The sequence below is a fragment of the Trachemys scripta genome, chromosome 19, assembly GCF_013100865.1.
Source record: "Trachemys scripta elegans isolate TJP31775 chromosome 19, CAS_Tse_1.0, whole genome shotgun sequence".
Classification (NCBI taxonomy): Eukaryota; Metazoa; Chordata; order Testudines; family Emydidae; genus Trachemys; species Trachemys scripta.
The window spans coordinates 10,296,209-10,306,831 of NC_048316.1; the positions used below are offsets into that span (position 1 = coordinate 10,296,209).

Below are 10,623 nucleotides of genomic sequence, written 5' to 3' on the forward strand. Positions count from 1 at the left end.
ATTGTTCAGCAGCTTATGACATCTCCCCGCGAGGCAGCTGTATACAATACTACGGTCTTCAGCAGTAATGATCCCGACACCCCAGCGCTTACGACAAGGATACTGCCGTGACCAGGCAGTTACTCCAGGGCACTGGGGTGCTGTTGGATAAGGGGAGGGAGTTTTCTGTCTCCTGGGTGTTTTCTAGCCAATCCACACATTGCTGTCACCGCGTAGGGAGGACCCGTCCTTTGAAAACATCTGAGGGAGGACAGAAGAGCATAGACCAACTGCACAAAAGCGGGGGGTGCAGTCCTGTTTAGTAAAAGGGGGAAGAATCTTTAGAACCCTCTTTCCCCCACTGCCTAAATTCCGCCTTGCCCATATGCTGCTCGTTCTTTATATAATCCTTAGCCCCGTATACTCTTGTGATGCTATGGCCTGCTTTTGTGGGCTATTTACTATGGAGTGCAGGAGGAACGTTCTTTTTTTAGATAAGGAAACCTGGATTCTGCTGACTGCACTGGGAGATGTTGAGCTGCTCTATGATCTGTTTGGGGGGCGGAGGTAAATCCCCCCAAGCATTGCAGGGCCAGGAGTACAAGACAGAGCTGTAGGAACCCAGAATAGGGACTTTCTACCAGTTCCTGGCAAATCCAGATCCGCTGGTGTCTGATCCGCACCCAGCAATGCCACATCCTTGGCTGGCAGAACTGGAGAAGGGAAGAAAGTGGCGGTTTTCAGAAGGATTTTTAGCAGCCCCCTTTTGGGGAGGGTGGGTTGCTGGCTGTTGACTCTCTGATGTTTGCAGCTAGTGAAAGAATTAGTTGTCCAGCACTCCAGTCTTGTCGGAGTCCAGATGGACGTCGTCAGTCAGTGACGGGCGCGACTGGAGTTCAGTGGAAAAGCTGGAGTCTGACACAAGATGGCGCCATGACCAAACAAACCAAGTGGTGATAAATTGTGTGTATTTTCCAAGTTTGAGCCTGAAACCAGGGGAAGCTGCTCTGTCCTGCTTGCGAGATTCTCAGGAACCAGCCCTCCTGACCGACTCGGATGTGAAATGCTGATGGAGTGGGGAAGGAGGAAAAGTCTATCCAGGGGTCTGGGAGGTGGATATTGGGGCCAAATTCTGTCTGACTTGCACCCCACTGAACTCTATGGACCTTGGTGGAAGAGGCAGTCAGGGCACAGGCAGACTAGCTGCATAAGCTGGGAAGGAGTTGGGTTCACGCTCATGGCTGAGGGGCTAGCAGGAGTAACAAATAGGAAAAACACACTAAAATCAGCAGCGAGGATTCGGAGTATAACAGGGGCTGCAGGACATTTCTTCCTGTTTTTCAGAGTAGGACTTCACTGTAAGCTGGTTTGGAGTTCTGAGAATATATAGATTTGTTGCGGGGGTGGGGTGCGTTGTCAAAGTGCTTCAAAGAGGGAAGGCATATGGCTAACGAGAAATATCCAGCGTTAAGAGTTAATACCAAAAAAACCGTGGAAGGGATGTAAAACCCCTCCTCTGCTGAGTCAAGCCAGCCTCTGACTACTAGAGAACAGGATGAGATGTAATGTGGGGGGTCAGATTATCCCACATCTGCCGGGGGGGTCTCCTGCACCTTCCTCCAAAGCATCGGATGCTGGCTGTTGTCCGAGACGCGGGGGACATGGGTCACTTTCAGTCTGGCTGTTCCTGTGCACCTGTGTTCCCACTCCTGCTCATTCCGAATGGCTTTTATTGTAACACGCAATCCTCTTTTAATGCTGTGGATAAAAATAAAATGGGGAAGCTCTTGAGAACCAATCCCTTGTTTTCAGACCCGGGGCAAACTAAGGTAGTGAGAGCAGTAAGCTGGGGTGGGAGACGTGTTCTGATCGCAGTGAAATTCAGAGCTGGGGCTGCTTTGACGTCTGCCACTGAGGTCGTTGCACCAGTGCAAGCATCTAGTGCGGAAAGACCAAGCTGCAGTTTGCACTGGTGCCTCTGATCAATCTGGGATAAATGGCTCTGCTGCAAGTAGCTTGGCTTGTCTACATTAGGGAGGTTGCACTGGTGTAGCTACATCATCGGCTCAGATCCCGAGGAGACAAAGGCTGTCTAATCAGATATGAGCGTGGATTGGAGCTACCTCCTCCATGGATTATTATGGCAGGCGGGCCTACCTATCCGCCTCAGAGCAAAGGGTAAGCGTAAAGCATTGTGTAGTGGGGAAGCCCTGGTGGTTGCTTTTAGAAGGGACGATGCTGTGGCTTACTGGCATTAGAAAAGGTTTTTGGTCTTCCTCTTCTCCATCGTGTCTCATACCATCCGCTACATTGTTTTCTCCAGACAGAAAATCCTCCCGCCTCTGAAAGCATTAACACAGAGTGCCACCACCATCACAACCCCCTACCATAAGACCTTGTCACGGGGTGCTCCCTGAGCTACCCGCTGTGCCTCACTTCCTGGCCTGCTTCCATGGTCCCTCAGTCCCAAACCAAAGAGAGGATACAGGTATGCTACAGGCAGGGCTTTCCATACAGCTTCTGAGATTCCCCCTTCCTGATCCTCCCAATTACTGCCAGTTATTCCAGTCGTGTAGTAATTACCCCCCAGGTGCTCATAATCTCCTAATAGAAAAGTGGTTAACTGCTTCCCGCTGAGCCCGTAGCCTTTGTAGTCTGCAACATCGTTGGTGCTTAGGGTGGTGCTGCTCGCCCTCTGTCACAGACCTAGAAGAACACAATTCCCCCTGCTCTGCTGGCTTGAAGTGCCAGGTTGCTAACAAACACTGCTAATTCCAAAATGTGCCCCCGGGGCTGAAGCAGCCATGTAGAGGAGGAGGTTTTAGGCCTGGGATGGCTGAAAATTCAAAGCTTCATTTTTCTTTGTTAAACAAAATGAGCTGTTTTACCTTCAGCTTCATTCAAATGGCGTGTGTGGTGCAACAGGTTTAATGTAATTAAAAAAAAAAAAAAAAAAGGGCGGGGGGGAGGAGATTCCAGGAAAATAAATGTAATGGCTATCAGCAGAATTTCTCTCGAGATCGGAAGGGATTGTGACATTGGAGGAGTGGCTTAGGGGGTGGAGTGTTTCCTTGATTCTTTTAAAAAAAATTTCAGCCAAATTATTAAAAAATGACTAATGGTTTTGAGGTGCCCCACTTGACACCTCAAAGAGGCCTGATTTCTCAGAAGTTGAGTGCTCAGCTCTTTCTGAAAATCAGGACCTCTTAAGATATCTTAAAAAGAACAGGAGTACTTGTGGCACCTTAGAGACTAACAAATTTATTAGAGCATAAGCTTTCGTGGGCTACAACCCACTTCTTCGGAAAGCTTATGCTCTAATAAATTTGTTAGTCTCTAAGGTGCCACAAGTACTCCTGTTCTTTTTGCGGATACAGACTAACACGGCTGCTACTCTGAAACCTAAGATATCTTAGGTTGGGCACCCCAAAATTGTGACTAAAACCTCAGGTTTCCCTTTATAAAATTCCAGTAGAAACTTTGTACGTAAATGTATCCTTCGTTAGTAATTGTGCTCTGGAATATATCTCTGTTTTATTCTTCACTGTATTTCTCAGGGCAATGTCTTTTTCAGAAGCATCTGTTTTAAACTCTTTAATCCTTTGTTTGTATTTGCCAAATGGAAAATAACAGAGTGGGGATAAATATTTTTAAACCTCCGAAGTTTACCAGCAAGAGATTTGGGGAGCAGGATGTGGGGGAGGGAACGTGAAACTCTAAAATAAGTCTGACACTGAAAAAGACAGTGTGGTAAAGATCTACTTCATTCTAGGCCATGGAATCAGAGTGCTAGTTACATTTTGGGAAAGCTATTAATAGAAACGGTTGATAGATTTTTATTTTCAGTGAATAGTGAGCTAGGAATGCTGTGTGCAGTTGCGTTGCTGAGTGAATGTGTGTTAAACATCCTTGCAAAGAGGAGCCCATTGAGTGACTTTTTGCAGTCATTTTATCACACCACCAATTATTTGTATTGTCACCGCGCTTTTTTTAAAAGGAAGAACTATTTCTTAACAGTGTTCATACAAAGCAATGATGTGACTGTTTATATACGTTTTTACAAAAATCTAACACTGGAAACGGGCCATTTTTCACATGGTTTAACGTTTATAAATCAAGCTGTAAAGAGTTCTTTTCCTGTTAATAATGAACCATAAAATGTTTGGGAATTGATGGAAATTTATTTTTAAAAAACAAATATATATATTTTTGAATAATAAAATCGTTTTTTGGCCTAAAGCTGCCTTTCATTCTTCTTTTGTTTATCCTCTGTTTGGTGATTGCATTTAAATTGTACTGGTTCTTACAAAGACAGTAGGCCTAAATTTACAAGAGTTTGAAGAGAGTAGGTCTGCATTTTTGGCATGAGTATTCATTTCGACTCTCTCAATTTTTGCCTGCCTAACCTGAGCCATTTTAAAAGGGCCAGGGTTTCAGAAAGTGCTGAACCATCCTCCTTCTAAAAATCAAGTCCTTTTTAAGGTGTCTGGTTGGGTTCCCAAAATCACTAGTCTTTGAAAACATAGGTTCTAATGTCCTGGAATCGGCCCTATGCTGCTTGGGGAAAATCTCCAGTGATCTATTGATTTATTCTATGCATTTCTGTAGAAGCCATCACCATAGTATCTGGTTGCTTAGTAACTTAGGTTCCAGCGAGTCAAGATTGTGTAGTTGAATTTTAAAATGAAATCTGTAGACTGTCTTCTGCTGAATAAGAGAATTCCAGTGCTGGGGCCGAAACCAGCTCGGTGTTCTCTGTTCCCCTGTATTCCTAATGGCCACTGCCTAGAACCAACCCCCTCCTTGGTTAGTGCCATCACTTGAAAAATTAAATACATTTTAATATGTTAGATTTTTCTCTCCAGTAAACAAAACAAAAAGGTGTAGAACCTAGTTGGGGAGGGGGGGAAAAGGGGGACGGGGGAGGAGAGAAGGGAGGAGCGGAAAACGAAACTGCATCATTTGGGGATGAGGAGGCAAAACGTAGAAGTTTATGCTGTTGCCACTTTGGGGCCTAGCAGTTTGTCAGTGTTTGGGGGTAAGTTGTTTTAATTAGGAGGAGAAACTGATTATACAAGTCAGGTATTTCTTTAGTGCAATCCTGCTTATTTAAAAAGAGTGTACATAAAGTCCTGTTTCCCTGAACACAGTAGAAACAAAAAGCAGCAGGCTGTTTCCTTGCTCATAAATCCAAGTCTGCTTTTTCATCAAGTACTGTGCTCAAAAGCATCTCTGTCTCTCACTTCCCTTTGAAGGCCACTCTCACCACTGTTTTGCTGGTTTTCTGCCTCTGTTACATACAGATACTTACCTGAGCCAACCAATCCCCTAGTGCCTGCATTTTACAGTCAGCCCCAGGAAAACTCCTCAGTCAACATGGCTTAACTTCTTATTGGACTTATCCTGAGGCCCATTGTTTTGGGTGGTGGCTCCCTCTTGTTTGCAGCTATCATTACATAAAGAGGCATTTCATTGCTCCTTCCATTTAGCCTGAAAGAATGGTGCACAGCACAGGCATCAGCTTTAACCAGGCCTATGATTGTCTACAGATCAAAGACCTGCTTGATGGCAGCCAATGACCTCTTCCAGAAGAACACTATACCATCAGAAACACATATTCTATTAGACTGTGGAATAGTCGCCGAATGGAAGGAGGTGAAACTTTCTAACTTGACAAAGGGCTAGCTTCTGTGCTGTATCACCCAGGAGGATGGGTGACAAGTATGACTTCATGCTGCCTGGATTCTGGGTTGTTGCAGGGGCCAAAATGACCCTGGGTAAAATTAGAGTATTACAACAGCCACCCCAGAGCTACCCCAGAGCTGTATTGCAGGAGGGGTTCTCTGTAGCACCAAGTGCTAGGGGTACTTCCCCTTCTGCCCCCAGGACTCCCTCTATGCCAAGGCTTGCATGGGAGGCAGCGTAGGGCCCTTACAGCTGCCTTATGCTGCTTCTGCACTTGGGGAATTCTCCCCTGGTCCTTTGTGGCTCAGTTTCTGACTCTAGATGTTGATGGGGCAGTAGGCATGGGTCAGAATAGGGTCCAGAATTGGCCCTATAGTATGAGAAAATGTGGAGTAAAGGAACACTGCTGTACTGGCCAAGGTGGGGGGGAATGATAGTCACATCCTAATAGCCCTTTGATGTCCCCCAGACTGATGTCCGTATAACTAGGGCCACACATGAGCATCTCACGCACATGCTGAATGGAGATGGCAGCCTATTACATTAGGATTCAACAAAACACGTGTCAGTTAATTAATCCAAATTGATGATTGAAAACATATGTAACAGCTCGGCCACATGGGAGAGATGTTGCTTCCCCGTTCAGTCACAAACTGTTTGGAAAGGCAATTCTTGTTTAGCGCATATCCCTGAAGGTGGATGCTTAAAAATACTGGCAGGTTTTTACCAAAGCCAGGTCTCCTCCCCTCCCCCACCATGCGCAGAGGCAGGACTGATGGAAAGGATTGAAGGTCTGAGACGCTTGCCCATAGTAGCACCTGAATCATTTCAGAAATAAATGTCTCTTTTAATGGTTGCCTTGGCTTCTCCGCAGTCGACCGCTAAGCTTGCCCTGTGCAGATCTGGAATTCCAGGCTCCTCTCCTTTGTAATGGTTTGATTTAATTTTCCCCCCAAAACAGTACGATTGAAAATGGATGTTTCATAAAAAGGGAAGGAGAAAATGCAGAACAAAGGGGGGAAAAAGTGTCACATCTCAGGAATCCCTTTGATTCCTAAACAAACGAGTGGATGAATTGTCTGTGTGTGTTTTAAATGGCTACAGTTCAGCCCAGGTCCTACCTCTGCAGAGCTGGCATGTTATCCTGTAGCAATGCAGCACCAGGCTTTCCTGCAGACAGGCCTGTGCCCTTACAATGCTCCTTCCCTCGGGACGCACTGGCTCCCCCTTGACGAACTGCTCTTGGGAAAATTTCCTTGGAAAAGCTGTCCCTATAATGCGCAGAGCAGACATCACTTCATTTTTTCCTTCAGCCGGGGCTCCCTTTTGTAGGCATCCACTCGTACACAAAACAAGCTCTGTCATGTGAATGACACTGGGTCAGAGAGTCATTCACCATTGCTGCCCTGGTGCAGAGACCAAGGTGAAGAAGCACCCCTTGGGGACGTGCGTTTTGGGGCACACACTGTAGCAAAGTAGTGGAACAGGGAGTGCCGTATGTTTGGGAGGGGCTGGAACAAAGCTGTGTGCTGAAGGGAGGGTCACAGGGTAAGCTGGCTCGTTGAGAGATTTGGGGGTTCAGCTGCTTCACTTTGCCAGGCTCAGCTCACCTCCCTCGGGAAGGGAGTAAGTCCTGGGGTCACGGGGTAGAAGCTGACTAGGGTGACCAGATAGCAAGTGTGAAAAATCGGGATGGGGGGTAATAGGAGCCTATATAAGAAAAAGACCCAAAAATCGGGACTGTCCCTATAAAATCGGGACATCTGGTCACCCTAAGCGGCTCAGAAATAGGACAGCTGGGATAAAGGGCAGCCTGAGGGCAGGGAGATAAGGAGGTAAAGAGGCTCTCCTTTGTGGCCAGGTAGCTGGGCTGTGAGGAGATCGGAGCCTGCAGGAGACCCTGGGTCAGAGGAAAGGGCATGGTTGAGACGTGGATACGTTTAGGTTAAACTTTTATTTGGAAGAAATAAAACTCCAGCCCTGAAGTAAAGGGACTAAAATTGTGTGGCTATTGAGTGGGCTTGATGCACTGGCTGGTGGGCTGGCCCGCTGGCTAGCCAAGGGGGAGAGGTGAAATGGAACCAGGCCCCCTTACTGATGTCCTTGACATGACGAGTTGTCGGGGAGGGGGGCTAGAGCAGAGAAATAGGAAGTCAGGACTCCTTGGTTCTGTTCCCAGCTCCGAAGAGGGAATATTGTCTCATGGTTAGAGCAAGGGAAGGCAGCCAGGATGTCAGGGCTCTGCCACTGATTCAGGGAGGGCAAGTCACCTAACTTATCTGTGCCTTGGTTTCCCATTCTGTAAAAGGGCTGTCATCATCCCAGAAGGTAGGCAATTTATTAAAGGCTTAGTGAAGGTTTGTAAAGTGCTGGATCAAGGGTGATGAAGGGAGAGCATTATTACAGAGTCCTTGGGAGGTGTCTCTCTCTGTGTGTAAAGACACATTCACCATAAAATACCAACCCAAGTACTAGAAGTAGAACAGCAGCAAGCAAGATCTTTTTCTGTGCCTTGCCTGTGTATTTCCCGGCTGCTGAGAGCAGATGCAGCTTCTTCCCCAGCCGCAGTATTCTGACATGATGGTCAGACCGTCTATTAAACAAACCGCCCACACGCTGCAGTGTTATGACTTGCAGAGGGACTTTTTTTTACAGATGCTTTTCAAAGCCTGACGAAGCCGCAGCCTTTCTCGAGGCACTCTAGCGTCTGGAGCCAAATGTGCTTTTGAGTCAGGCATCTCACCAGCAGGGGGTGCTCTTTCCTAACGCAGAGCGAGTAGGACACTGAACCAGTTATTTTCTCCGCCCAGTGCTGCAGTGCATTGTTCACAGGCGATGCAGAGCCCAGCTGTCTGCGCATCACTGAGAGCACGATTACTAGAAATAAACTCCTCTGGGTTAAGCTGGGACACAATGTTTGGTTTAGTGGCTGCTCTTCTGGGGCAGGGCCCATGCAGCCTGTAAGGGAACCATAGACGTTCTGTGGCTCCCTGTGTTTCCTCCATCATTTTGGGTCAGTAAGACCAGAAAATATTTTCTCTATTTCACATGCATGCAGACTCCTTGTGCACAAAGAAGACGACTCTGTGTGCAGGCTGTGACAGTGGGATCCGCCTCCTGTGCCCAGACTGGTGATTGTGCTATATAGTAATGGCTGGGACAGCACTATATGCCCAGAGGATAAAGGAGGGACGGTTGTGTTAGCTGTTAAGGTTACTGCAGTTGCAGCAGTGATGATTAAAACCATGGGCTTGTGAAGGGGCCCTTCTCTGGAGCAGCGAATGCATCTAGGCCAGTGCTCCAGGAATGGACACCCATTGAGGGGTCAGGAAGGGGTGTTATGACTGCCGCCCACGCATCCCAAGTTTAACTGGACTCTCGGTGGCTGGATGCCTCTATAAAATATTATTTGAATCATCTTTGATGAGCATCTTTTGTGCAAAGAGCTTTAGGGCTCTAGACGGCCAATACCAGTGCAAAGCAGCCAGTGGCCATTTGGCGCCCCTGTGCAACTGGGGTGGGCCAGAGGAAACGGTGGTCCAGAACGTCAGTGCAAATCCCAACTCTTCTGAGTAGTGCCATAAGTGCTTTAGTGTCTGTGCAGAGTAGACAGGCTTCATTTAAAGTCTCGCTTGAAAAGAGCTTGTGTGGAGCTTCGTTTATTTGCTTGGCAAAGGCTGAAGTTCTGGGGTTGACCCTGTTGGGATCTGAACCTGGGACGCGCAGGAGGTTGGCTGACTTAAAAGAGCAGAGATTATGTTTGGCCTGCAGGAGTTCCCCTGGGATTCGCCATCCCCACGCCCTCATTTTTACTTCCTTCTCTATCACAATGACCCATCCTCTAGCTGAGGAGGTCATGCTGATTGCATTATGAGCGAGCTTGGCAGGAATTCTACCTCTGGGGATGCTGCTGTTTTAAAAACGTCTCTTTCCCTCTGTTCAACAGAGTACTAGGTTACTCTGGCTCCAGAGCGGTACGATACAGACCCTCATTGTTCCGCCTGTCACATTGTCTCCCTAGATTCCCACATGCAGAGCCTGCATGCAGCACGTAGATGCTTCCGGGCGCTGCTCAGCCTCGCCGCCCCTGGGAACACCACAACTGTCCCCAGGCAAAAGGGGGTGGTAGGCTAGGAGAGATCTGGCTCCCTTCAAAAACGCTACATGGCTGCAGACTCTTTATACCAAAACAACAAGGAGTCCGGTGGCACCTTAAAGACTAACAGATCTGTTGTTTTTGTGGATACAGACTAACACGGCTACCCCCCGATACTCTTTACCCCTGCAGCCAAAAGGCAAAGTGCTGGGATTTATTTTAGATACAGTCTCCCAGCCTTCTGCTGATGGAGTAACTCCTGCAGGGCAAAAGGACCCCTATAAATCATGTAGCAGCTTTTGGGCCACTTTCAAAAGTGAGGAGTAATAGGGTTGGCCACTGGGCAGGGTTTTGACTCGCTTGTCCAGGGACAGAAGATGTCATTTGCCAGGTTTTTTGCTCCATGCACATGCAATATCTTAACTGCTGGCTGGGCGCTTGGCAGCTGGGAGTGCACCGCAGCTATCTGGCTGGACCCTGGGTACTGCTCTGCATGCACGTAGTGTGCAAAGGGTGGACATCAGCTCATAGGGAAGTGGTGACCAATCCCAGTCCCAGATCTCTCCAAATTTCCAAGAACTGAGCCTCTTCCCTGCAGCCCTGGGACCTAGTCCCTCCCACAGGCCATTCCCCCAAGTTGGGACCTGACCTCACAGCCAGTTTTGCTGTGCCTCAGAGATGGAAACCCTATAAGTGATTTTGAGAGCCCAACATGAGACACCTTATAGAGGCCTGATTCTCAGAAGGCAGGTGCTTAGCACTTTCTAAAAAACAGGCCCTTTTAAGGTGCCTAAAGTCAAACACCATGGCACCCAAAAGAACTAATATTTTTTTTAAATCTTGGCTTAGGCTGTGGGTAGAGC

At 47.5% G+C, this 10,623-nt stretch overlaps 1 long non-coding RNA gene across 1 annotated transcript; it reads right to left on the reverse strand.

The window, feature by feature from the left end:
- Positions 1–3,088: 3,088 nt before the first annotated feature.
- On the reverse strand, positions 3,089–3,519 carry LOC117867794. The gene is made up of 2 exons (XR_004643506.1): positions 3,382–3,519; positions 3,089–3,184 (listed from the first exon to the last, which is right to left on the reverse strand). It is a non-coding gene; the product is annotated as an uncharacterized LOC117867794 (long non-coding RNA).
- Between the last annotated feature and the right edge of the window lie 7,104 nt (positions 3,520–10,623).